Source organism: Sinocyclocheilus anshuiensis, unplaced genomic scaffold (genome assembly GCF_001515605.1).
Source record: "Sinocyclocheilus anshuiensis isolate Anshui unplaced genomic scaffold, SAMN03320099.WGS_v1.1 scaffold1671, whole genome shotgun sequence".
In the NCBI taxonomy this organism is placed as follows: Eukaryota; Metazoa; Chordata; class Actinopteri; order Cypriniformes; family Cyprinidae; genus Sinocyclocheilus; species Sinocyclocheilus anshuiensis.
The window spans coordinates 257,478-262,058 of record NW_015549701.1 but is presented as its reverse complement, the minus strand read 5'-3'; the positions used below and the strand labels follow the sequence as shown (position 1 = coordinate 262,058).

Sequence of the window (4,581 nt, the reverse complement as noted above, 5' to 3'; positions counted from 1 at the left end):
AGAGAGAGAGAGAGAGAGAGAGAGAGAGAGAGAGAGAGAGAGAGTGTGTGAGTGTGTGTGTTTGTCCACACATGTTGACTATGTGTTACTGGTTTCTTTAAACTGGAGGCACAAAAGACTTAGAATCTATTAATGCCTTTTCATATTTCCGAACAGAAAGACATCAGCTGTTGCTTCTGTGTTTGACAGGGAACGGCGGGACATGTGTGGGACGGTTCCTCCGGCGATGCGTGGGACCTGCGGCTGCATTGTGAACGAGGAGCTGTTTATATTCGGCGGCTGCTGTGATGATGGACAGACTAATTAAGTAAAGCTGCACTCAGTCTTCACTGTGTTCAGGTGCATCAGTAAAGCCACACGAGAGTCTGTTGTTTCAGCTTTACTCCGTCAGCCTGCAGGACGAGAGGTTCAGCTGGACGAGAGTGACGCTTCGGTCCGGATCGCTGCCGTCGCCGTGAGATAAACTCTCCTGCTGGGTTCATGAAGGAAGGTTATTATTTCTGCATCTGAATTCTTCCAGCACATGCTGTTGAATATGCGGGAACTGATTTAGTAATACTTGTGTAATATGAGTGTCGATCTCCCGACAGAATCATCTACTTTGGTGGATATGGCCACAAACCGCTGAGTGCAATCCACGATCCGAAGAGCTTCATTGTGGATGAAGCATCATGGGTAGTTTGTGTTCACTGCGAAACTCCTCACAACGCAGAGCTAATCAAAACAGATTCATATCAGTGTCGCTTCTCTCTCTTCAGGCCGAGGACATCTTCTGGGGATGGAACAATGAAGTTCATGAGTTTGATCCGGAAAGAAGCAGATGGACCGAACCGCAGACCTTCGTAAGTCATTCAAACATCATTTAGCATTATGAATCAATGACTTATCAAATGTTTTGAATTCATTCATATGTTTACAGCTAAATGAAGTTAGGAAGTAAATGAGTGTGTGTTTAAAACAGTATGAAGTGTGTTTGTGAATGATTGACAGGGACGAGCTCCTCCCCCGCGAGCCGCTCACGCTAGCGCTAGCATCGGCAGCAAAGGCTACGTGTGCGGTGGAAGAATAAAGGTGAGTTATTGTTCATATGCATTTATAGAGACTGCTGGCTCCCTTAAAATCATTTCTCTGGCAGTCGTACAAAAAAACGTATCAATCTTCTAACATATCTGCCGGTCTAAAAGCCCATACTGAGCTACAGTGAAGTGTTGTCATGTTGTGTTTGTTTGCTTTCTGCACAGGAAACTAGAACAAGTGACGAGTTTTTTCTGGATTTAAATTCATGGACATGGTCAGAAATGTAAGAGACGCCACATAGCTCCTCACTCATCTATATAATCCGCTCTTGAGTGTTATGTGTGTCGTCTTCATGAAGCTCTGCCTCGTCTGGTGTTTGTAGAGTTGGGTTGGGTCTAGCACCTGTGGGACGCTCATGGCACACGCTAACAGCCGTGTCTGATACGTCTCTTTCTGTTCGGTGGACTCAGACCCATGAGTATGACGCACACGAAAACAACTCTAAATGACTGCATAGTTAAAAAACTAAACTACAGACCTTTTTCTTTCTCCTCAGGTGACGGCTGGATGTTTAATCTGGAGACAAAAGGATGGACAGAGATGGAGCATCAAAACAAGGACAAACCGCGGTAGGTGAAAACATGCAGAAATGGAGATGGAAAGAATAAGATATTATGATTGCATTCCTCAAGCTCTCTTTCGCTCTGATTTTCTAGTCTGTGGCACACTGCGTGTCAAGGAAGAGACTCAAATGTTGTAGTGTTTTGAGGAAGTCATGATTATATCCTTTTAGTGGACAAAGTGAGTGTCGTGTGCTCCACGGTGTACCGATAATTCAGCAAACATCTGAAATCTGTAAGCCTGGGTCAGTGAAGAGGATTTGTTTTGCAGGGCCACTGCAACGATGCGCTTGTTTTCCAGACTCAGCCGCAGCCGCTGATGCGGGAAGAATCACTGAACTGTGGAACAGGAATTACGAGCTGATGGAGAACAGACTAATGCGATGTATTTCCACAGATTGTGCCAAGACTTCATTGCAAGCCACGCCGGCATGTTTCAGTACCAGATTCTCTGTTTACCACCAAAACTGAGAAACGCTGTGCACAAAAGGACCATTTTCTTCAGGCCAAGCACAGAGTCACAGAATGTGGAATGATTTGTTTTTAAGGAGACATATTATGCCCCTTTTTACAATATGTAATATAAGTCTCTGGTGTCCCCAGAATGTGTCTGTGAAGTTTCTACTCCACAGATAATTTATTATATCATGTTGAAAATGCCTATTTTGAGTGGAAGCAGAAACACGCTGTTTTTCGTGCATGTCTCTTTAAATGCAAATGAGCTGCTGCTCCCCGCCCCCTTTTCCAGAATAGAGCTGCGCCATTACAGCTCGTACCTGCTAAAAACATCTGTTCTGATTCTGATTATCATGTTTATCGTGCTGAAATCATGCGTTTTAAACCATATGAGTTTAAACTTCTGATATCAGCCCTCGACATTGCGAGTAAATCACTCGCATATGTGACTAATTTAGCATTATGAATCAATGACTTATCAAATGTTTTGAATTCATTCATATGTTTACAGCTAAATGAAGTTAGGAAGTAAATGAGTGTGTGTTTAAAACAGTATGAAGTGTGTTTGTGAATGATTGACAGGGACGAGCTCCTCCCCCGCGAGCCGCTCACGCTAGCGCTAGCATCGGCAGCAAAGGCTACGTGTGCGGTGGAAGAATAAAGGTGAGTTATTGTTCATATGCATTTATAGAGACTGCTGGCTCCCTTAAAATCATTTCTCTGGCAGTCGTACAAAAAAACGTATCAATCTTCTAACATATCTGCCGGTCTAAAAGCCCATACTGAGCTACAGTGAAGTGTTGTCATGTTGTGTTTGTTTGCTTTCTGCACAGGAAACTAGAACAAGTGACGAGTTTTTTCTGGATTTAAATTCATGGACATGGTCAGAAATGTAAGAGACGCCACATAGCTCCTCACTCATCTATATAATCCGCTCTTGAGTGTTATGTGTGTCGTCTTCATGAAGCTCTGCCTCGTCTGGTGTTTGTAGAGTTGGGTTGGGTCTAGCACCTGTGGGACGCTCATGGCACACGCTAACAGCCGTGTCTGATACGTCTCTTTCTGTTCGGTGGACTCAGACCCATGAGTATGACGCACACGAAAACAACTCTAAATGACTGCATAGTTAAAAAACTAAACTACAGACCTTTTTCTTTCTCCTCAGGTGACGGCTGGATGTTTAATCTGGAGACAAAAGGATGGACAGAGATGGAGCATCAAAACAAGGACAAACCGCGGTAGGTGAAAACATGCAGAAATGGAGATGGAAAGAATAAGATATTATGATTGCATTCCTCAAGCTCTCTTTCGCTCTGATTTTCTAGTCTGTGGCACACTGCGTGTCAAGGAAGAGACTCAAATGTTGTAGTGTTTTGAGGAAGTCATGATTATATCCTTTTAGTGGACAAAGTGAGTGTCGTGTGCTCCACGGTGTACCGATAATTCAGCAAACATCTGAAATCTGTAAGCCTGGGTCAGTGAAGAGGATTTGTTTTGCAGGGCCACTGCAACGATGCGCTTGTTTTCCAGACTCAGCCGCAGCCGCTGATGCGGGAAGAATCACTGAACTGTGGAACAGGAATTACGAGCTGATGGAGAACAGACTAATGCGATGTATTTCCACAGATTGTGCCAAGACTTCATTGCAAGCCACGCCGGCATGTTTCAGTACCAGATTCTCTGTTTACCACCAAAACTGAGAAACGCTGTGCACAAAAGGACCATTTTCTTCAGGCCAAGCACAGAGTCACAGAATGTGGAATGATTTGTTTTTAAGGAGACATATTATGCCCCTTTTTACAATATGTAATATAAGTCTCCCCAGAACCCAGAATGTGTCTGTGAAGTTTCTACTCCACAGATAATTTATTATATCATGTTGAAAATTTGAGTGGAAAGTGGAAGCAGAAACACGCTGTTTTTCGTGCATGTCTCTTTAAATGCAAATGAGCTGCTGCTCCCCGCCCCCTTTTCCAGAATAGAGCTGCGCCATTACAACTCGTACCTGCTAAAAAACAATTCTGATTATCATGTTTATCGTGCTGAAATCATGCGTTTTAAACCATATGAGTTTAAACTTCTGATATCAACCCTCTACATTGCGAGTAAATCACTCGCATATGTGACTAAATCATACTCTGGGCGACTAAATAATGTCTAACATTAGCCATTGGCTAATAAATTCTTAGATTTTACATTCAACACAGATGTTCACTCGATAAACACGCTGACTGAGGCTTGAGTTTTGCTCTCCGTCAAGCGATCTGTACTATTTGGATGCGCTCAATGGATCATGTCATGTACTCAATGGATGCTCAGTATGTAGCACGCAGCGCACCTGTATTTGACGTACTGTAAACTAGTGTGAAGGCGCATGACTCACCGTCGCTTTACTGATAACGCTGTGTTTCTCACACATGCAAAGAGAGAGAGCGAGAGTCTTGCATACCACGCTGAATCGACGCGCTACATGTAAACCATATTCTTT

The 4,581-nt window shown here is 43.5% G+C and overlaps 2 long non-coding RNA genes across 3 annotated transcripts in view; both read left to right on the top strand.

The window, feature by feature from the left end:
* The window catches only part of LOC107660565 (uncharacterized), a 17,875-nt gene extending 15,913 nt beyond the window's left edge, over positions 1–1,962 (top strand). For both annotated transcript variants that reach the window (XR_001631017.1, XR_001631016.1), the window contains 10 exons: positions 190–307; positions 378–490; positions 591–675; positions 759–842; positions 991–1,071; positions 1,242–1,300; positions 1,400–1,495; positions 1,574–1,646; positions 1,734–1,818; positions 1,909–1,962. This is a non-coding gene — a long non-coding RNA (uncharacterized LOC107660565). The remainder of the gene's footprint in view (positions 1–189; positions 308–377; positions 491–590; positions 676–758; positions 843–990; positions 1,072–1,241; positions 1,301–1,399; positions 1,496–1,573; positions 1,647–1,733; positions 1,819–1,908) is intronic.
* A 625-nt stretch (positions 1,963–2,587) lies between these two features.
* Positions 2,588–3,647, top strand: LOC107660576 (uncharacterized). The gene is made up of 6 exons (XR_001631018.1): positions 2,588–2,756; positions 2,927–2,985; positions 3,085–3,180; positions 3,259–3,331; positions 3,419–3,503; positions 3,594–3,647. It is a non-coding gene; the product is annotated as an uncharacterized LOC107660576 (long non-coding RNA).
* Positions 3,648–4,581: the final 934 nt, after the last annotated feature.